The sequence below is a fragment of the Chenopodium album genome, chromosome 6, assembly GCF_948465745.1.
Source record: "Chenopodium album chromosome 6, dcCheAlbu1.1, whole genome shotgun sequence".
In the NCBI taxonomy this organism is placed as follows: Eukaryota; Viridiplantae; Streptophyta; class Magnoliopsida; order Caryophyllales; family Amaranthaceae; genus Chenopodium; species Chenopodium album.
In genome coordinates, this window is record NC_137839.1 from 70240897 (window position 1) to 70265098 (window position 24202).

At 40.1% G+C, this 24202-nt stretch overlaps 1 long non-coding RNA gene across 1 annotated transcript; it reads right to left on the minus strand.

The window, feature by feature from the left end:
• Window positions 1–3277: 3277 nt before the first annotated feature.
• LOC145635126 (uncharacterized) lies at window positions 3278–10951 on the minus strand. The gene is made up of 3 exons (XR_014113790.1): window positions 10786–10951; window positions 4712–4873; window positions 3278–3631 (listed from the first exon to the last, which is right to left on the minus strand). It is a non-coding gene; the product is annotated as an uncharacterized LOC145635126 (long non-coding RNA).
• Between the last annotated feature and the right edge of the window lie 13251 nt (window positions 10952–24202).

The window sequence follows — 24202 nt, forward strand, 5'->3', positions numbered from 1 at the left end:
TTTAATAATCTTGTTAGGGTTAATTGTGATTATAAATTCAAGTGATCGCCAATAACAGATTTATTTGTGCATTAAATTCAATCAACATAGATAAACAGGTTTAGGATAAACCTATTGCTTGCATGTTAGTCAGAAAGCGCACATGAATACGATCAGAATAAAGTAGAGGCCTATTATTAGGGCAGATTCAATATCTTTTAGGTTGGATTTGTACCTTCATCCCCGAACCCTTATTTGGTTCATGACCTTATGGAGTTGACGATCTCTTAGATCGTTAAGGGGTGTAACCTTCATCCTATGAACGGTTTACAAGTTCCTAAAACTTGTTGGCGACTCTTTTGCTGTATCTTCTTCCCTTTTGGACGCCACCGTACTATAATGTATGATCACAGTGGGGTTCAAGCTAGTGGGATTTAAGGCTTGAATTTATTCCCTAGAGTTTTTGGCGACTCCACTGGGGAGGATTTCTATTTTAATTCCTGAATTTGTTTCGGCAATGATTTAGAATGAGTGGATGAGACTCGAAACGTTCTAAGTATTTCATGTGCGTAATTTTGATTAACATTATTGTCATATGCATAAAAAAAGATCTCATTGGAAATACCATCCTTAATGAGTTAAAACATAGGATTTTACACGTAGGAAATTTGAGAAATATCTTTCACAACTAGGACTGAAATAACACCGCGCGAAACTGGAAAATTTTATCGAGCACAGAAAGCTGCTGAGGCATGTGGGAAGTAGCGTCAGGGGCCAGAGTGATAACTTGTTATTTGATACGATTTTAGAGTGATTTCAAACCTTGTTTACTTGGTATATTGGCATTTTGGTTCACTTTTACTCTATTTTTGTTCAACTTTTGTGTATCCTTTGCTTCACGGGTTGTCAGTGTTTTTGTTGGGTTTTTAGGTTCAAAGACGACCATTTGAGGCATTTGGATGATAAACCGACGTTAGAAGCCGAAACAATGGAGCAAAACCGAAGAAAAGTGAAGATAAAGGCCTTAGAGAGTCTGCACGGACGTGCAAAGTATAGCACGTCCGTGCAGAAGTGTTCCAGCACGACCAGAAGCTGCCTACTGCTTTCAAGGCCTGCACGTCCTTGCAGAGCTCAGCACGTCCGTGCCTGATCCTGCACGTCCGTGCAGGTTGCTCAGCCCAGTTTCAAAACTGATTCTACTAAACAAGGCCTGCACGCCCGTGCCATATTTGGCACGTCCGTGCAGGATGCCTTGACTAAAACAGTACCTTCTGCCTCCCAGGTGCACGCCCGTGCCAACCTCAGCACGTCCATGCTAACCTGTAGCCGTGCCCGACTCTTGTTTTCTCTGTCCTTTTTATTTGGGGGTCTTTATAAATAACCCTTTGAGCTCATTTGTACGGCATCCAAGTTTTTAGTGCTTCCTCTTAGTTTGCAATTGGAGAAACAAAAATATTCTCAAATCATTAGTTAGATTATAATTATTAGCTTGGAAATTTCATTCTCAATCATTGTAGAAGACAATTTCCACCATTGATATTCAAGTTGAAGCTTCTAGTAACATTTTCTCACTCTTCTCTTCCATTTTAATTGCTTTGATTGTTAATTATCTTGCTTAATTCTTGTATGCTTAGATTGTTATTTAGCTTAATCTTTAGTTAATTCTTGTTCATGAGTTACTTGAAATCCTTAATTGCTTTAATCTCCATGGATTGTGAGTAGTCTAATTTTCTAGGGTTTGGGTAAAACCCTCAATGTAGTCACTAATTACTTGTTGCATGTGTTAATTTGGTAATTGTTGGGTGTTAATTAGTTGAGTTAAGTGGCCTGGTTTAATTGCTTAGTTCTTGTATATGGCCATTTCTAGAACTATTAACTAAGCTTTCTCAACGAAGGATCGAGAGATGAACTTGAGTTAGCTCCCTTATGCTTAATTGACTTGAAATGCCATGAGAATAGGAATTTCCAGTCAAGGGAATGTTTTTGTCATCTTGATTATGCTTTAATACTTGTTTTATGCTTTGTAACCACAAGAGTAGGTTGTATTCATAATTCGAGTAATCCCTCTAGCTTGAGAGAGTAGTTGGGTGCTTTAAATGACTTCCCCTATATTATCCCCTCAAATTACCATTGTTTGCTACTTGCTAATTGTGATTTGTGACGAAATTGAGTGGTATATCCCAAGCCCTAGAACTCTCTAAATATTGTTAATCTCCCCTTAGCTTTAGTTGACTTGAACTAGCACTTGTTACATAAAACCAAACCAATTTCGACTTCATTTAGCTTATTTATGCGATAGTATTTCGGTTGTTGATTCAACGCCTCTCTTGGGTTCGACCCTTTCTTACCCTTGCTATTAGCTAGTGAGACCAAGATAGGACTTTATCTTTGGTAGGCTCGACGACGGCCTATCACAGAGCTTGGCGCCAGTGTTTTAGTTGTAGCGCCAGACGCCAGTATTGGCGCCAGGCGCTACAGTTAAAAGCTGGCGCCAGTCTCTGTTTGCTGGCGCCAATTTCCCCCAATACCGAGCCAGAAATATGCGTTCTAATTTCGACCGGTTTTTTGTATTGTTTGCTCGATCCTACTTCCTGATTGAATTTTTTCTCACTTTTCTGAAACCCATATGTGTTCTACATATGGACATAACCCTCTGGGAATTCATGCTCCATCTACCCGATTGAACGCTCCGTGCAACAAAGGGTACATCCGAGATTGTTGAATTCACCAAACTATGGAAGCGACACTACTAGAAAATCCGTGTTTTTAGGACGCTTTTGAAGCTCTTTTTCGACGCTAAAAAGCGTCGAAAATTTCTTTCTCGACGCTTTAAAAAAGCGTCGAGAAAACGTGAGTCGAGAAAATTAGGCGTCATAAAAAAGCGTCGCCAATCACGACGCTTTGATCTGTCCAAATTAGTATACGAAGTGTCAAAATTTGTTGTAGTTGGCGCACTTTCTGAACTTTAGCGACACTTTTCTGTGTCTATAACCCAAAATTTGCGACGCTTTTTTGTGTCTAGATATTTTTTATTATTAATATTTTTCCTACTCGTTTTTCTATCTATATTTTCTATGTTAAGGACGCTTTTTATTGTCCATATTCCTTAAAAAATCTAGAATACATTTACCAATATTACTAATTTACACTGAAAATTATTACTATACCAATGTTACAAATATATATATATATATATATATATATATATATATATATATATATATATATATATATATATATATATATATATATATATATATATATATGTATAAATATATACAGAAGAAAATTTGGCCAATTTTTTTATTGCATATAAATATACTATACTACATGTACAATATCTCATAGTAAAGAGTTTTTGCATATAAATATATATACTATAGTACATGTACAATATCTCGTAGTAATCAGTTTTCCAACTTACATAATTCCAACTTATGTTTCATTCGTGACTAGTTATAGTGGAACAACTCAATCTGCTCATTTCTGCACAAAAAATCTTCAATCAATCTACAATTTTGTTGCTCCTTGATCTACTTGCAGGAGGGGCGTAAAGCAAAGTTCAGATTGTGAACTCATTGTTGGCCTTGAATTCACATCATACCCTTTGATGTTTCTAGATCCTTGGCAAGAATTAGTGGTTTAGTGTGGCCTGGGAAGACAGACAACAGTAGCATTGTAGATCAACAACAGCAGTAGCATTGTAGATCAACAACAGGAGCAAGGTGGAGCCACAAAAGTGTGGCAACATCCTGCAATAACAACAATATCAGTGTTCTTACAACTTTGTTCTAATTTTGATGTAAGGGGTGTAATATAAATGAAAAGATCTAGTTGAATAGTGGTAATGCATGACCATGAAAATATATGGGACATTGTATTCAGATATCCACAAAATTCGTTTCCATATCCCACTAATCACTCAAGGCGAGTCATAAGTCTTAATAGAAAACAACTTCAGAAGAAAAAATACAAAGAGAAAAAAAGAGCTAGAGAGCCAAAATGATAACATGTACTTGTACAACTTTTAACTAGTTATAGCACAATATGACAGAATTATATGCAAAATATCATGGTTCAAGTAAACTCAGATGAATAAATAAAATTAAGGCTTAGCTCGATACTTGAAACTGGTTTGATGAATTCTCTATTATTATGCCTACATAGAGGAACCCTTCATCGGATCACCAGTTCCAGATCAATAAAAAAAAATGAGCAAAGGTCTAAGCAGCAGATTGCAGGTTACCTAATCAGGAAGGATCTACCTCTTAAATCACTAAGCAAATAGCTATATTGGAAATCCACCTTAAACTATAGAAGCACCAAAAAGTGATTGCGTTAGGCACATCACATCACATCAAATATATGTTTGCAAGCTGCATGGGTACCAAAATGCTTGATGTATAATGTTAAACATTTCATACAAGACATTCATTTTAAAAAACATAAAGCTAATTTGTCAAAATGTCACCATGTGACATCATTCTTGATGCCAAAAGAACTTGCATTTTATTAAAAAAAAAAAAAAAAAAAAAAAAGGTTGCCATAGTGTTCACACACATCAGCCAGGAAATGAGAAACTAGATTCAAAAGAGAGCAAAGGGGCAGAGAGCTAACTCTATTAAAGAAGAAAAAATAGATAACTGTACATATTTTGGGCTGATCTTCAGGGGCTTGAATTGCAAGAAATATTAGCCAATAACTCAATATTGGCCTTGAATTTAGAGCATACCCTTTTGATGTTTCCGGATTCTTGGGATGATCTTCAAGGGCTTATAAGAAATAGTGACCAATAACTCGTAATCATGGATATCTTGCATGCCGATTCCAGATATAGTCTATAGCTGCTCCTAATCCAATGGCTTCACCAATAGTTGGTGTTCCAGCCTCAAATCTGAACCAAAATAAAGGAATTGTATATCAAGATCGTACGTAAACAAAAGATCGTCAATTATTAATATTATTATCAAGGTATAAAAGCTAAGAATGAAGATTCAATAATATAAGCAACTAGATATAGTTGAAGCTAATTATCACCCAGCCAAAATGTTCAGACTTGACAGGAACAAACCACCTACAGGTTAGACAAATTAAAGGCAATTCAGCATTAGCACAACTTCTAGGAAGCAGTTGAATTAACTATTATATATTAACAAATTTTGGTGTCAATCATATGCTTTCTGTTTTAATCTATTATTCACAACTATTGGCGTCAATTATGCTTTCTATTTTAATTCAACTATAACATTGCTTTATTAAAGAAGCCAATAGAACATGATCTGCAGGTTTCTCTCTTCTCAAAATACAACCTTAAAAAACCAATGTGGAATCTTGTAATGATTGAAGCTACTGAAGACATTATTACCTTTGGAATCCTTCTCAATAAACTCACAGGGCAAATTATTATGAAGAAAACTATAATTAAGTTCAATCCCTACATATTTGATAAGCTTCTAAAACCTTTTTTTTTTTTTTAAATAGAGCTACTAGGAGAAAGGACAATGGAGTTTCAAGGGAAGTTGCCTCCATCAGCTAGAACTACATTATCTTACAAATAAATTTCATTTTTTTTCTATATGTACTCTTTGAGCGACTCGGAGTTGCATTAATAATGAAAGTGGAAAAGCTTATCAAATTAATTGATGACTCTATGCTTGGAATAAATACCAATATTGACAATTAGACACTAAATAAAAAGCTTCTACAGTCATAGTTTATACATACAAAGACATCACAAGTGCAAGTTTTAGGTTTCACACTATGCAACTAATGAAAGGCATACATCATATATGTCATTTAACGGGCATAATTTTCATTACAAAAAGCAACAACTTTTATCAAAGGATTAGATTTATTGACATAACAGAGTATTTAACGGGCATAATTTTCTCTAACTAGTTACTTAATGTCAAATTTTGGCATTTTGCACTACTCCTATAAAAAACTAACTGAAGGAATATGATCTGTGCCCCCTCATAAGCTTTGCATAGCAATTATATACAGAGTACCTAGGGAAGGGCTATACAAACATATTAATTACATTGTCACAGATACATAGGCTAATACACCCCCGCAGTCGTAGCGGGAGGCAATCAAACGCTAAGACTGGATCGAAAGTCTTCAAATAGTATTTGAGGCAGCCCCTTTGTGAATATATCAGCGAGTTGGTAGCGGGAGGGGACGTGAAGCACCCGAACTTGACCGCGGCTGACCTTTTCCCTTACGAAATGTATATCCATTTCTATGTGCTTCGTCCTTTGGTGTTGAACGGGGTTGCCCGTGAGGTAGACTGCACTTACATTGTCGCAGTAGACTACCGTAGCTCTGTGAATTGGAAGCCGCAACTCAAGGAGTAAATTTCGCAACCAGCAAGATTCAGCCACCACGTTAGCGACCCCGCGATACTCTGCTTCAGCGCTTGAACGGGATAGGGTGGGCTGGCGTTTCGCGGACCAGGAAATTAGGTTGTCACCTAAGAAGACACAATACCCGGATGTCGAACGCCGAGTGTCGCGACAGCCCCCCCAATCGGCATCCGTGTAAGAGATGAGGGGTAGAGATGTAGGCCAAGCTTTAGAGTGCCCTTTAGGTAACGAAGAATTCGTCGAAGTGCCTGCATATGCTCTTGACGAGGGTCGTGCATAAAGAGGCAAATTTGCTGAACCGCGTACGAGATATCGGGGCGGGTGAAGGTAAGATATTGAAGGGCACCGGCGAGGCTACGGTAGAGAGTAGGGTCGGTGACAGGGGGTCCAGATGTGGCGCTTAATTTCGCCTTGGAATCGACTGGAGTGGATGACGGCTTGCAGGACGTCATGTTTGCCCGAGCAATAATTTCCTCGGCATATGATTTCTGCGAGAGGAATAACCCATTGGGATGGTGAGTGACAGAGATGCCGAGAAAGGAGTTGAGGATGCCGAGGTCTTTCATTGAAAACTCGGCTTTGAGTTTGTCCATGATGGAGAGTCGAAGCTTGTTTGATGAAGCGGTGAGGATAATATCATCGACGTAGAGGAGGAGATAGGCAGTGTCTTTGCCGTGGCTATAGATGAATAGGGAGTGATCACATTTGCTGTGTTTAAAGCCCAAGGTGGAGACAAAATTAGCAAATCTGCGGTACCACGCCCTTGGGGCTTGCTTGAGGCCGTAGAGGGCCTTTTTGAGAAGGAAAACATGAGATGGGTTGTCGGGATCACGGAGATCGGGTGGTTGATGCATATACACTGTTTCATCCAAATCCCCATTCAAGAAGGCATTCTTGACATCCATTTGATGTATAGACCAAGATTTTGAAATGGCAATACTAAGGACGGTGCGAATCGTAGCGGGCTTGACCACGGGGTTAAAAGTTTCATCACAATCGACTCCAACCTGTTGATTCCTGCCATTAACAACAAGACGGGCTTTGTGCCGCTCAAAATCACCGTTAGCATTTTTCTTGTGGCGATATAGCCACATACAAGGAATCACATTTACATTAGGCGGTCGGGGCACCAACTCCCATGTCTTAGATTTAATTAAAGCATCAAACTCGTCAAGCATTGCATTTTTCCAATTCGTATCCGACAAGGCAGCAATCGGATTTCGGGGTAGGGGAGATGGGGTGGAGGATGTTGTGAGGTTGAAGTGCACTTTGGGTTTATAAATGCCATGTGAACTCCTCGTGGCCATGGGGGGAGGAGGAGGAGGAACATTTCTATTTCGGCAGGGCTGGGTTGCAACAGTGGGCTGAATGGTGGGAGTGGAGATAGGTGGGCTTAGATTAGGGGAAGGAGAAATGGGTTGAGATGGTTGGCCCACGGAGATAGGAGTAGAGGAGTTTGGAGTTGTGAAGGGGGCCGTGTTTTCTGATGGTGGGGTTTGGGCCGTGGGTATGTTGTGGGCTGTTGGGCCTGAAGTGGTAGTGCTGAAGTGATGCAGGAGATTTGGTGAAATACCAAAATCAAGGAAATCATATGTATAAGGCAGTGGGGTGTGAATTTTGGCGAACGGGAATTGTATTTCGTCAAAAATAACATGCCGGGAGATAAAAATTTTGTGAGTTGACATGTCGTAGCATTTGTAACCACAATGATTGGGAGGGTACCCAAGGAAGACACACGGAGTGGAACGGGCTTGGAGTTTGTTGATAGAGGTAGAGGGAAAGAGGGGGTAGCATAGGCATCCAAAAACCCGAAGATGTGAGTAAGTAGGGTCATTTTGATATAGAATTTTTGTGGGAGTGTGGGGGGAGCGATAGTTTTAGAGGGAAGGATGTTATGTAGGTAGGTGGCCATTTGGAGGGCATGATGCCAAAAGGATGGAGGCATAGAGGAGTGAGCTAGAAGAGTACGAACCATATTATTGATTGTACGGATTTTTCTTTCGGCTTTCCTATTTTGAGGGGAGGTGTGGGGGCAAGAAAATCGGAATAGCATACCATTTTGCTCACAAAAGGTTCGGAATGGCCGTACTCACCGTTGGCGAGGTCCATAAGTCACTATGTACTATGTCAAAGGGCATACAACTACTAGACAAAGAAGGAGAAAAAGGCAATTTCACATGTTTACCAAGAGGACATGAAATGCAAAAAGAAGGGTTCAATTTCCCATTACATTCAACAAAATTGTTTTTCTTAAGAGATTGCAAAATATCGACACCGGGGTGACCAAGCCGATTATGCCACAAAGATGGAGATAAGGCAGCGAGAGAGAAGGTGGATGGTGCGTGATTTTGGGCAGCAGTAAGGGGATAAAGATCACCGGAACTCTCACATCGCGTAATTGTTGTCCCCGTCGAAAGGTCCTTCACAGAAAAACCAAACGGGTCAAACTCAATGGAAACCCAATTATCACAAGTAAATTTTCTAACCGAAATTAGATTTTTAATGAGGTTTGGGGCATGGAGAACATTGTTTAGGGAAAGAGGAGGGTGAGGAGAGGGAAAGGTAGTACTACCAATGCCACGAATTGGAATTGAATGCCCACTACCAACAATAATTTGACGTTGTTTATTGCTTAAATTAACATAAGACGAGAGAGTACCTTGATTGTTGGTCATGTGGGAGGTGGCTCCGGTATCCATGTACCAACCGTCGTCGGGCGGGTTGAGGGAAAGAGTGTGGAGAGCATTGTCAATATCAGTAGGAGCGTAGCTTGAGTTTGGGTGAGATTGAACAGAATATGCTTGATGTTGTGGTCTAGGCCCCAAGACTCCTTGCTGTTGACGAGGTGTAGGAGGGCGAGTCCATGGACTTGTTGGATATGGGCAGGGGGGCAAAGCCCATGGCTGTTGGGCCCAAGGAGTCCACGGAGAATATTGAGGCCATGATCCCCAATTGTTCCAGTTCGACCCGCCACGATTGTTGTTGTGGTGTTGGTTGTGGTTGTTCCCCCCGCCGCGGTTGTTGTTGTGCCGGCCGCGACCACGACCGCCACCACCACCTCTATTACGGCCACCACCCCGATTATTCCCTCGGTTGTTGTGATTGTTGTTGTGACTGCGGTTATGGGAGCGAGAATCATGAGCAGAGGAGTTGACCTCATGATATGAGGCGAAGTCGTTTCCGGCGGCGATGAGAGCAGACCCTGCGGCAATGGATTCGGTGGCTGCTTGGTCCGCTAGACGGGATTCCTCAAGAGTTAGCATAGACCGAGCTTTGTAAAAAGTAGGTAGAGGGTCAGATTGGTGAAGAAAGGTAGCGACACCATCATACGATCTAGGGAGGCCTCGGATAAGAGTCAAAACAAGCCGATGTTCATTGACCGGTGCACCAACATCCGCCAATTGGTCAGCGAGCAATTTCACTTGTTGACAGTAGGAGGAGACATTTGGGAAGTTTTTCATCTCAATTGTGGAGAACATACCTTCGAGTTGTACGGCGCGAGAACTTTTGTTATCTTGAAAGATGTCACGGAGACGTTCCCAGGCTTGTTTAGCAGTGGAGTCAGGTTGAAGAATGGTGGTGAGGAGGTCAGGGGATATCGTGCTATACAGCCATTGTAGCACAATGGCGTCGAGGCGTAACCACAAAGCAGGGTCAGCAGGTTCCTCTTTGTATTCCGGAGGTATTATGTGGTCGAGAAGTTCGTATGCTCGAACATGAATTTTGAAAAGTTCAGCCTAAGAGGCGTATTTAAATTTATCCATCTCCAATGTAATAGGTATCACGCTTTTGATGTTGACTGCAATAGCAGGGTGGAAAACAGGGGATTTAGGAGGATTGTCACCCATGGCGGCAGTAGGAGAGGGAGGAATACAGAAAGACAGAGGAGGGAGAGAGAGGGAGAGAGAAAAGACAAGACCTAGTCTGATACCATGAAGGAATATGATCCGTGCCCCCTCATTAGCTTTGCATAGTAATTATATACAGAGTACCTAGGGAAGGGCTATACAAACATATTAATTACATTGTCACAGATACATAGGCTAATACTAACTTCATCAATAAGAGTATGTCAAATAACATTATACTCATTAAAATTGTGCTTCAAATCTATAATAACTAAAGGCTAATTTTTCATAATTGAATTAAAACAGTAGCGCAAAATTAAACCTAGATACAAAAAGAAACCTTGAAATCTCTATTGTTCATCAATTGAACCCATAATCCGACTATAATTCTGTAACATTGTTGTGGAAAAAAAATAATCCACAAAACCAATTCCAAAAAAAAAAAAAAAAAAAAGATGTACCCCAATATTATCAGCACAGAGATAAAGGACGAAATAGATGACAATTAAACAAAGATCTGAACTTGAAATTGATGTAACTTAATTTCAAATTGCTTTAGAGAGAAAAAAAAGATCTAAAATTATAGTGTTTACCTCATTTCGAAAAAGAATCAGGGACGAAAATTTGATGAATTTGAAACTGATGAAACACACTTCCAAATTGATACAAAGAAGGCAAAGATCTGAATTTGTAATTGATGTACGGCATTTCGAAATCAACTCGATCAATAAGAGACAAAGATCTGATTTTGAAATCCATGGTTCCATAAGCCTCTGTACTTCTGTAGATTTACGAAAGAAGGGGATCGGAGAAGAAAAGTTAGGGTTGATAAGTGTGAGTAGTGATGGAGTTTTTTATTTTCCCTAAATTTAATTTTGCAATCGTGGGTTTTGCATCACTTGTAGGGTATGTGCGAGATTTTCGCAACGCTTTTTTGTGACGAAAATTAATTTCGACGTGGAAAACCGTCGACAAACATGGATAGTATATTTTTAGCTGACGCTCCTTGCCTAGCGTCGAGGGTCCAGCGTCGATAAAACACTCTTTTTGTAGTATTTCAGTGGTTGATTCAACGCCTCTCTTGGGTTCGACCCTTTCTTACCCTTGCTATTAGCTAGTGAGACCAAGATAGGACTTTATCTTTGGTAGGCTCGACGACGGCCTATCACAGAGCTTGGCGCCAGTGTTTTAGTTGTAGCGCCAGACGCCAGTATTGGCGCTAGGCGCTACAGTTAAAAGCTGGCGCCAGTCTCTATTTGCTGGCGCCAATTTCCCCCAATACCGAGCTAGAAATATGCGTTCTAATTTCGACCGGTTTTTCGTATTGTTTGCTCGATCCTACTTCCTGATTGAATTTTTTCTCACTTTTCTGAAACCCATATGTGTTCTACATATGGACATAACCCTCTGGGAATTCATGCTCCATCTACCCGATTGAACGCTCCGTGCAACAAAGGGTACATCCGAGATTGTTGAATTTACCAAACTATGGAAGCGAGTTTTTTCTAAAACTCGCGGTGTCCCATCCACTTGCGCTAACCCTTCACAGTTAGGCTTCCGCGCGGTGCATCCGGACAATTAACCATGGACCCTCTATTTACTAACCTATATCCCGAACTTTAGAGAACTAGAGCCATGGTTAGGTTGTAAACGCATTGCATCATATTGTGCCTACTTGACTAATTGTGCATTATTTGTTGTGCATATATATTCTATGTTTCTCTTAACCGTTTGTTGACTTGTGTTGAGACTAAATAAATTAATGACTTAAAGAACTTTGCCTAATTAATTAAATAATTAATTAATTTGAGTCAATAAAGTCTAATATTTTAATCGGGATTGACCTAGTACGACTTTAGGCATATCCCAATTGACTAATAACACCGAAAACAGTCCCAGATTGAAGCTCCAATATTGGCGCCAATGTCTGAGCTGTAGCGTCACATTATGGAGTGTAGCGCCTGACGACAGTTCTGTCGCCTGGCGCCATGCTCCACAGTGCGACGCCAGTCCTGTCGCTTGGCCGACAGTTCGGATTATTGGTCGAGTCATCACCTAGAGTCTAGTTAATCAGTTTTCTGTTTAATTCGGTTAATTTTGCTGTCAATAGTATTTAATTGAGTCAATGATCGAGTTTAGGCACTAAGTCCATGGTCTTACACAAGAGTCCAAGCATGTCACTTACACTCAACGCACACACCAATCCACATACTTTGACCATGTTTAAGAGAGTCTTGTGTGCGCATTTTTCCGTCATTTTTTTAAGGGGGTAAGTCGGATATTAATCCTCCAATAAATAAAAAAAACCAATAAAAAAAATAAATAAATAAATAAATAAACTATACTTAGTTCCCTAAAAATATGCACGTTATTTTTGCCAAAAATATGCACCCTTTTCTTTTTTTTCCTCCTTAAAATAAACCGTAAAGTCATATTGATCCGAGTCGAGTAATTAAAACGCAAAATGGTTTATTTACAGCGCGTGGTCAAGAAAGGAAGGACGGTTAATCAAAGACAACCTCTTCGTACAAGTCCAACTTTTCGACAAACCCATAGCTCGCAAAAGAAAAGCTAAGACTATAATGGCAACACAAGAAGAAGTCAATGATCTTAAGAACCAACTGGCTACCGTGACTGAGACACTGAAGCTTCTCGCACTCAAGATTGATGATCCCGTGAAGCAACAACAGATGGACCTCATGGAAGAGAGTTTAAGCAAGTTGTCTAGCGACTACAAGTTTCAAGAGCTTACATCACAAGGGGTCTCGGTGGACAAAGAACTTCTTCCGCAGAAGTTCAACGCCAACGACATCCCAAAATTCAGAGCAACTGACAACCCATACTTTCATTTAAGAGCATTTGAAACAATAATGAGTATTAAGGGTATTGATAAGAAGGTTTTCCCTTCTCTGTTCTCACTATCTCTCGAGACCGTTTGCCAACAATGGTTCTTTTCTCTTGAGAAAGAAAAGACCTCTACCTGGGAGTCCATAGCAATTGCTTTCGTTGATAGGTACAAGTGCAACATTCAAGTCCAGACTGACCATAGGGAACTTGAAATCCTCAAGCAGAAAGAGAATGAAGGCTTCACCTCTTTCTTTAACAAATGGAGAGAAACCTCAGCAAAGATGATTGAGGTATCAAGTGAAAAGGAATCTGTGAGACTGTTCATCAAAAATCTCCAAGAAAAATATTCCAAGCATCTCAAATATCAAAATAACCTCCATAACTTCAAGGTCGTTTATGACATTGGGATCAATATTGAAGATGACTTGGCTAAATCAAAAGCTGCCAACAATAACTCCAACAGTGGCTGGAAAGGAAAGAAGAACGATAATCCTTCTTCTTCCAAAACCGCCCACTCAAACAATGTTAGCACCTTTAATTTAGGAGAAGTCCTTGCTATGAACAATCAAGGACAGAAGAAACCATTTAGGAGGAACTTTACTCCTATTGGTATGAGTTATGACACCGCATTTGATTGATTAAATGCAAAAGGTCTTATAACTCCTATTGGACCATTTGGGGACCCACCAGTTGAGAAGAGGTCGGCTAATTGGAACCCCAATGCACACTGCAAGTATCACCAAGGTAGGGGCCATCTCACCGAAAACTGTTGGAAGCTTAAGGAAGCTATCCAAGACTTAATCGACAACAACAAGCTGTCGTTGCCCCTTGCCAGTAAGAAGCCAAGCATTGACAATGCACCTCTTGCTCATACCCTGGCTATCTCCGATGAGGAAAACGAGGTTGACCCCTCATCTTTCATTATACCTGTCAAAGAAATTCGTGTCAAAGAAAAAGAAGAGGAAATCTTTTCGATGTCAAGGATAACCTCCCAGAACCGGCAAATAAGGAAGATATACAATTGCTCACACTGTCTATGAGGGAAGTATCGCAACTACTACGCGAAGCTCTCAAAGCTATGAACGAACTCCATAAGAAATATGATGAGCTTCCACTTCCGAAAGATGAACCTAAAAGAGAATTCACACCAGTGAGAACGACTTATGAGGCAAAGCATTTTCCCTTACAAGTCACTGAAAAACCCAAGAAGAGCAATAGAACTTACACTCCAATTGGGATCCCATATGCACAAATGTTCGAAATGCTCTCCAAGAGTGGCGAGGTCAAACCTCTCGAACCAAGACCATTCGAATCATTGAAAAGGACAGATAGATATTACTGTCAGTATCATCAATCAGGGGGTCACACTATAGAAAACCGTTTCAAATTCAAGGATTTGGTACAGAAAATGATTGATGAAAAGAAACTAGTCCAAATCCAACAAGAAGAAGATGCAACCATTAATGGAGTTTGGGACAGTGATGAAGAAGATGTCTATCTAAAGGATGTAGTAGGACCTACACCTTCTGTGTCATATACCACAGATGACATTTGGGGTGAAGAAGACTCATCAATAGACGTCCTCACAAGACCCGGGAGAATGCAACCTCCCGTTTCAACACAACCTATGCCAACCACACAACAAGGTCCCATACCTATCATTGAAGACAATGATATTGTTAAGCAGTTTAAGAAGACAAAGGTTGAGATGAATGTATGGAAACTTCTGGCAACATCTCGAGAACATAGGTTGGCTGTAATGAATGCCTTGGACAAAATCGGGATAGATTCTGACACTACTCCTGAGGGACTAGCCAACTTCCTCACAAGTGACCTTCCTAGTCCGATTAATTTGATCACCTTTTCTGACAAAGATTTACCCCCAGAAGGTGAAAAACATTACAAGGCATTAAACCTCACAGTAGTTTGCAAGAGGATGAATGTTCCTATGACTCTTGTAGACAATGGATCGGCTATCAATGTCTGTCTACTTAGAACTGCGAGGATGCTCGGCATAAGGGACGAAGATTTAACTCCGTCCACACAAGGAATAGGGCCTACGATAACACTCGTCGTCAAGCTCTTGGCAAGATTACCCTAAATGTAACGGCAGGAGCAATAGAACATTCTATTACTTTCCAAGTAGTGGACATCAAAGCTTCATTCAACCTATTGTTGGGATGCCCTTGGCTTCATGATCTAAAGGTCGTCCCTTCATCTCTCCACCAACAAGTAAAAGCTATAGTTGGGGGAATTCCAATCACCATAGATGCTTCGCCTATGAGAATCAAATCCATAGAGAATCCAATCATTAATGTAGAGCACGACGAAGATGATGAAGATTTATGGGGCTTTAACAAAGAAGTCTCTTTAATCCAGGAGGATGAAAAGACCCCTCTTTGCCATGACCCCCATTCCAACATGATTGTCAATGCCATGCTGAAGAAACAAGGACACTTTCCTGGGATGACCTTAGGAAAGAAGAAAGGAATGGAAAAACCCCTGGAGTCACCTGGCCTCCCTAAGTTAGACACTTTCGGACTTGGTTTCGAACCGACTCGGAAAGATCTTAAGCGAGCCCAGGAAAAGTCAAAAGCACGTAGGGACGCTCGCATTCAAAAGAAAGCAATCCCAATGGATCAATATCCTCTTACGCTTAATGGTCAGTTCATAAAAGAAGGAGAGGACTATCCATGCCATGAATTTCCCGAGCCATTTGTTGTAAACGGCATACGACAACCGGGATTCGAGATTTTCTTGTATTGCTACTTCACTGATGAAATCCCAACTCCCGTCCACAAGGAGAAAGCACCCCCATGCTTTGACTTTAACGTCATGGGATTACTGTTTGGGCGAGAAAAGAATGAGCCAACTAATAAAGAGGATAACTCATCTCTCATTCAAACAGTCCTACAAAGTGAAAGCTTCGACCCCTCGAAGCTAATTACTCCAGCTGAAGGATCACTACAGGGGTGGCGCAAGACTATAAAGGTGACTACTCCAAGCGGAAGGAAGATATCCATCACGATAGGTCAAGGGCCGATGTTTGAGGAGTCGTCTGAGTTAGAGTCTGAGTCGGAGTCTCTTCCTCTTGAGTTTTCTAAGTCTTTAGTAGTAACACCTCCCCCTCTTATTTCTTCTCCTAGGATAGTTAGTGATCTAGTCACTGAGGACATATCACTCTTTGATGTAATGATCTCAGAGTATAATAATATTTCTTATTCTCCTTAATTCTTTTGTTCTTCTCTAACCCAAGATGACGAGCATTGCTTAGCTAACGATGAAAAAGACAAAGAAATTATTAAAGCAATGGAAACACTCGAAAAGAAAAAACCAGTAATTGAAGAAACTGAAACAATTGATATCTCAAATGATTCAACTCATAAAAGAGAAGTTAAAATCGGATTAACATTTAATAAACAAGAAAGAACCGATTTAATTAACTTACTTAAAGAATTTATCGATGTATTTGCTTGGTCATATGAAGATATGCCAGGCATTAATAGAGAAATAGCTCAACACACTATACCACTAATTCCAGGAATGAAACCTGTAAAACAAAAGTTACGTCGAATGAAACCCGACGTAGCACTTAAAATAAAAGAAGAAGTTCAAAAACAGATAACTGCAAGTTTCATCAAGGTATCCAAATACCCCGAATAGGTCGCCAACGTCGTCCCAGTTCCGAAGAAAGACGGAAGGGTAAGGATGTGTGTCGACTATCGAGATCTAATAAGGCAAGTCCAAAGGACGACTTCCCTTTGCGACACATCAATATTCTGGTAGATAACACGACAAATCACGCGCTTCTTTCGTTTATGGATGGATACGCAGGTTACAACCAGATTCTCATGGCAGAAGAAGACATGGAGAAAACCACCTTTATAACGCCATGGGGCACTTACTGCTACACGGTAATGCCATTCGGGTTGAAAAACGCGGGTGCTACTTACCAACGTGCAGCAACTGCCTTACTCCATGACATGATGCACAAAGAAGTCGAAGTATATGTCGACGACATGATTGTAAAATCAAAAGACCGTCCAGGCCATCAAGTAGCCTTAAGGAAATTTTTCGAAAGGCTAAGAAAATATAATATGAGGTTGAATCCATCTAAGTGTGCTTTTGGAGTCACCTCAGGCAAGCTCTTGGGTTACATCATAAGCGCTAGAGGAATAGAGGTAGACCCAACCAAGATCAAAGCAACCATGTCCATGCCACCACCCAAGACTGAGAAATAGATTTGAGGATTTATTAGCCGGTTGCAATACATAAGTAGGTTCATATCAAAACTGACGACAATATGTGAACCAATCTTCAAGAAGCTCAAGAAGAATGTACCAGTAATATGGGATGACGAGTGTCAAAAAGCCTTTGAAAAGATCAAAGCCTATCTCGCAAATCCTCCTGTATTAGCACCAACACTCCCCGGAATACCTCTTAGGTTATATTTGACGGTTACCAAAGAGACAATGGGAGTTATGCTAGCACAAGAGGTAGAAGGCAAAGAGAACACAATTTACTACCTAAGCAAGAAGATGCTCGAATATGAAGTGTTGAGTAATTAGGTTTTGATGATTGTAAACTAATGATGATTATCTATTTAATGTGTTTGTTAAGTTGTGCATAGAAAGAACAAGTTATACTTGGAACAGGATACAAGGAACCTGAGCAGTCATATATATATATATATATATATATATATATATATATATATATATATATATATATATATATATATATATATATATATATATATATATATAAGGAACCTGAGCAATATATGATAAGCAATAGAGAAACAAGAACAATGATGAGTGTTATGGTTGATAAACATGATGATGGCTAAAGAACCATGAAGGTAACTATGTAAATAGGTGTTTGCATATGTTAGCTTCATAAGGTAAGTACACTATGCATACATGAGTTGTATATGTGTAGGAGTATTTACATAAGCTTTAAGTTTAATTAGTTCTCTCACTTGAAGTTTGTTTATGACAAACAAAATTCAATCTAATGTTTCTCTTAAGTGTTTATGATAAGACAGGAACTGACTTAGGTGAAGTCAATGGGTTGGAACATAGAAGACTTCAAGAGGAACAAGAGAGAATGAATGAACCTAAAGCAGGTTCTCCCATGAGAACCAAACCACGAAGGAACCTGAAGGTATTCTCTAACAAGATCCAGAAGGAACTTTCGGCAGGCTTTCCCACAAAAGTCGGAGCATGTTCCCTAACAGGTACATGAAGAGTTCCCTAACAGGAACTTAGTTCTCTAACAAGAACTATCTAAGTTCCCTAACAGGAACTTGCCCCGAGATATAGAATACATCAATACTATAAGATTCCAGAACAAGTGTTTCAAAGAAACAACATGAAGACGGAGAAATTGAAGTATGTCGCTCTAGGATTCATGTAAGTATGTTGGACATAAAAGTCAGTCTGGAACAAGTCTAAAGAACCAAGGTGAACTCATGATAGTCAATGAAATTAGAAGTCAGGAACTCAGAGACTGTCAGAGTTCCAGAACCTAATCGGAACTTAAGTCTGCACGTCGTTAAAGGTCGCAGGTCGAATTTAATGATATAAATATTTACCTAATACGTGCATATCTTTTAGGGATTTGGTTTTACAGAATAAAAATATTTATTTTCTAATAAATCCCTTTTGGAAAAAGATAAGTTATTTTTGGAAAATATTTTCAGTAAAATAAGTTTTAAATAAAATCTAATTTTATGGCAAGTACATCTTTTGTTAAAAGATATGGCAAGTATATCTTTTGTAAAAAGATATATTAGTATATTTGGAAAATATAAGATTTAGATAAAATCTGATTTTATGGTAAATATATCTTATTATTATTGATAGAATATATTCTTAACAAAAGATATATTTTTGGAAAACTTATTTTTGGAAAATATCTTTTATTTCTATCTTTTAATAAAACTTATCTTTTACGAAAAGAATAATTTGGGTGTACTATAAATATGCTCATATGTATTCATTCAAAGCTGAGGCTGATGAAGCTTAGTGGTCGTGCTTAATGGTTTCATCCTTCACCACGAAGCTAAGTCAAACCTCCAGGTCGAAGTTCCAGTCAGGTTCCAGTTACAGTTCGTCCAGTAAGTTCCAGGCAGATCTTGAAGTGTCCAGCATATTAGTTTTATCTCTTTATTCATTGATATGTATTTAGAGTTATTCTTTGAGAGCTTGTAATCGGGAAAAAGGGTTTTGAGTGTTTTATGTATTGGGATGTGAGAGTTCGTGAGGATTCTCGTTATAATTATATTGTAAGAGTGCAATGTGTGAGCTTCTAGGTGAGGCCAATTGAGCTTCTAGTGTGAGGCCGAGTGGGTAGTACTTTGGTGGTACGAGTGAATCTAAGTGTGGTACTTAGATTGGGTAGGTTAGGATCCTATCAAGTAGCAAGTTTAGTGAGGAACTTGTGAAATAAAGGTCCGTGTCTAATAGGTTGTAACTTGATGTTTGCCCTATTATAGTGAAGTGGTTTGTGTTTGAAATCCCTAAGGTAGGGTCGAGGTTTTACTTCCAGTTGGGCCCTGGATGGTTTCCTCGTAAAATCCGCTTTGCATTGTCTAAGTTCCTAACAGCAATCAGTTTTATATTCCGCGAAAAGTAGGCACTAGGAACATACTACAATTCACCCCCCCTATTGTAGTATTTCATCCGATTTAACAACTACCCATAATTACTTGAGTAGGATACTCAAGAGAGCTACGTTCGGCCTGATTCCTTAAGAAAGGATACGTAGGCAACCCTTTACGGGTGCGGCCACTTTATTTTTCGACATCTCCGCGTTCCAGAATTAATTAAAAATTCAACAGAAGATCGGCGAATTATCGGCGTCGCAGAGGAAAACCTGGCGCCAGCCAACAGCCATCAACGCCAGCCGATGAAATTAGCGTCTGGCGCCAGACTTCAAAGACAGGCGCCAATTGCCAATAAGTGGCGCCAATTCGGAAATAAATTCTGGGCGAATTTCGTTGTTTTTCGGAAAATTTTCGACTTCCGTACTCGAAGAATTTCTGGAAAATTAATTTTTCGGTTTTCATTGCTTTAATAAAATAAATTTAAAGTACATAATTTAATTAAAAGCTGAAATTTCATTAATAAAATAAAATTACATTATTGATGGAATTTAAATAAAGCTGAAATAAATTAACTTTAAATGAAAAATAATCTAAGTTTAATAATTTAAAGCTAAGCAATGCTCCTAATATTTCTTTTCCTTTCTAGCCCTTTTCCAATTTTTGTCTGCTTCCTCCTCCTCATCCATAACTTTAGCTAGTAGGCATCCTTTAGAGGACCTACATTCAATCTTAGAGTAGATAGTCTCCCCCTCAGCTAATAGTCCATGTTTCTTTTCCACCCAAGCCTTTTTCTCTGTGGTGTTAGCTTTCCTTTTCCCTTTATCTTTGGTAGCATTTTTCTTCCTAGGCATTGCAGGTGTTTTGAATTCAATTCTTGCACCTAAGCGTTCCTTGGCAGGAATCACCCTGTCACCTAGACGATTCTTCACATCAATTCTACCCTGATCCTTCGAAGACTTCTTCAGCAACCACTTCTTCACATCATTGGGCAAAGAAGGAGGAACCTTTTGGGTAATCACTTCCCATAACGGTCTAGCACCCCAGTAAGCATCAAATCTTTCTACTTCTTGAGAAACAGGGTACTCATAGGGAGGACGAAGATCCCCGGAAGGAATATTCTGAAGCAAGCCGTATTGTCTTTTTACCCTGCAGGGGTAATAATAAGTTACACGAGACAAGCTTGGAAGACGGCAGAAAGGTTGCTTGTTAACACCAACCATCCTTTCTATTTTCCACCATGGGACGACCCACTTGATAGCAAAATCACGTGATTCAAAGACTTTTCTCCACCCATGGCGCCCAATCTTAGGGAAGCGTTTCTTCCTCCTCACGAAACAATTAGGAGTATACTTCTCAATATCGTCCGGAGGGCTAATTAATCCTAGCCTTTCCATTAGCCACATCTGTAAAAAATTGCAATGCAAATAAATCATTATTACAATACAAAAATATATATTTTTTTATTTCTGTAATTAAAAATATTATTTTTCTACCTGTAATAAAATTGGAGAGCCGCGAAAAGGTGTTTTTGGGTCCCTTTTCAATTCATCGAGACTAATCATAGTCTCTCCAACTATCAATGGCATTGGATTTCTCCCTGATTCAATTTGTTCTAAAATAGTGGTTATAATTGATTGACCTTCATTATTTTTACCACTACTAAGAAAAAATTGATTAAGCATGCAAAATAGGAACGCCCTTCTTCTATATATATGAAAAGATTCAGAAAGAGGTTTATCAAAATAATGGCGTGCAAATTCTTTCAAATTAACTATATTGCCATCTACTATTTTAGATAAATCTCTTTCTTTTAAATTAAAGAAGCGCTCAAAATCCTTATAATAATATGCATCTACTCTAGGGATTACTATAAGGTCTATTGCAGGGAAGCCTAAAATAGCACTAAATTCCTCTGGCAAAGGGCTAATCTCATCATGCCCTATTCTAAAGCAATGATTATCAATATTCCAAAATTCTAGAGCGGTATGTATGAAATCTAAGTCAAGATCTACCCCTTTGATGCCATAAATTCCCCCCAAGTGAAACAAATCTAATTCTTTTCTCTCCCTAGCATTAAGAGATCGACACCATTCATGAGTGTATTGGGTGAAGGTTTTGGTGACTAAAGACATGGTTATTTTTTCTAAAAGCAAAGAATTATTTTTCGCTGGAATTATGAGAAGAATCGGCTGGGCAGGGGGCTATTTATACACAAATTGCGAGAAGTTTTAATCAGATTGAAATACAGTTTCAGCGTCAATTGGCGTCAAAACCCCGTAATTGGCGCCAGCCGCCAGCGCTTGGCGCCACACGCCAAGTGTAGCGCCACGCGCCATATTGTGGCGCCAGCTGGCGCAAGTTGCCACATCAGACGCGCGTGTTTAACTTGCGTTTTTAATCCTAAACTCGAGTCGACTAATGACTTTATGGCTCCGTTTATTTTTCCTAAACATTTTTTTTCATCCTTTTTTCTTAAATTAAAATAGCTATTATTTTTAATTATATTATTATTTTTTTGGACTTTATTTAAATTAAATTCCAAACACCCAACATTTTATTTGACTTTTCCTTTTTTATTTTTTTCTTTTTGGGGGAGAGAGTCGGATACCCTCCATCAATAATAAAAATGACGGAATTTTTGCAAATTTTTGCGCAAAATTGTTTGTCACACTTCTCTTGCACACACAAACATACACATAATAATAACAAACAAATAAACTCATAATAGCATAAATATACAAAATGTGTCTATAAATAATGAGTCTAAGACAAAGTTCTATAAAAGTCAAAATAAAATATACACAGGAACAAACTACGGCGCTGGAGGACGTAGGATCATCATATCATAAAATTGCGCCGTACGAGGAGTCACCTCTCCACCAGCTCCAGCTCCAGCTCCAGTCTCCGTAGGAGGATGAAGACTCAATGTAGGACCACTCCACCCAGGAACAACATGAGGCTGAGGCTGCGGAGGCTGCTGCGATGACGAGCCTATCTCGTACATCCCACCACCTCTGAAAGCCGAGGTAGCCTCTCCTACCGGTGCAGCATGAGCACCCTCAGAAGAAGATCCCGAGCCCTCTGCAACGCCAGCACGAGCAGCCTCAGAGCGACCACCTCTACCCCCTGACGAAGTACGACGACGTCTCTAGCTGGACCTCGTCGGATCCCTCCGCCCCTCAAGTCTCGCGCGGTTGTGAGAAGCAATAGGCTGGCCTTGCAAAAAGAATTAAATCAGAAACAAGACAAAATTGAAGCGGTAATACAAAAAATATGAAGAAAGACTACCTCTCGGGTGACGTCATCCCGACAGCAAGTGGCCGCATTCCTCATCCGGACGAGCTGGCTCCGGAAGGCGTCTATACATCGTGCCATCGCCGAAACCACCTCGCGCGAAAACTGTCAGAAAAATAAGTCAGTAAACATGCATGATATATGAACACAAAATTGTGAATAACTAGGCTTACTCGAGTCTGGTGGCGAGGAATCGACCGCTCTACGAAGCGCTCGCCCTCGGGAGCAGGAGAAATAATCTCCTCAATCGGCCCGTACATCCCCTGGTAGTGGATGGACATACGGGGTGGCACGAACTCAGTAGCACCGTCCTGATAAAAAACAAAAATCAGTAAAATATTACTTGGGGGCTACTTCATGGAAAGTAAAAGATGAAAAATCTTACCCTCACATCCTCGGCCGGTACGGGGGCTGGAGCTAACAACGGTAGTAGCTCCTCAGCATAGCACTGCCCAGGGATCACATAGGATCGCCAAGGGGTACCATCTCCCTCAAACATGCTCGACAACCGCGCGTCATCGAACATATGACGTGGTGGAGCAGCAGGAACGACGAAGACATCAGAGGAATGCTGTCTAGCAACCCTCTCTCCTAAGTACGCGATCGCCCCATAAGTCCCCAGAAAATAGCGACGCTAAGCAGAATACGGTGCGACTAACCCAGGGACTGTCCAACCGCCCCATGGCCTGTACACCACCTCAAGACCCTACAAAGAACATCAATCAGGCAAAAGTATACTTAAAGCATCGCAAAAAAGCAAGTAAACAATAAAAGTCGTACCGCGATGATTCAGTTCCGGACATGTGTAGTAGATATATCCACATGGTGGCCGCCACAAGAGGCGCTCACTGGAAATCCGCGCGGCGATGGTCTCGCCGGCGCAGCAGAAGGGAAGTGCTCGTAGAACCAGATCTACAAAGAGTTAAAAGTGTGAGTAAATGCTAACTAATATGTAGAGCTAAACTTTATAAGGAATAATGTTTACCTCTACGACCTTTCAAAAGGAAGAAAAACGTTCGTCCTAAAGGACTAGGTGTCGACACGAGTCCCTAAGTGCACGAACGAAGTCAGCGTAGGCCAAGCTGGCCCAGTCATAAGTCCCGATCCGATGAAGATCACGGACAGCAAGAAGATAGTAAAGCAACGCCCTACTACCTTTGTCAGGGGAGAATGTCCCTGACAACAACATCAGCGCAAAGATGCGCACCTGCTGCTCTCGGGTGGTCGCATCGTCATCAAGAGCCGCTGCCAGCGTCGAG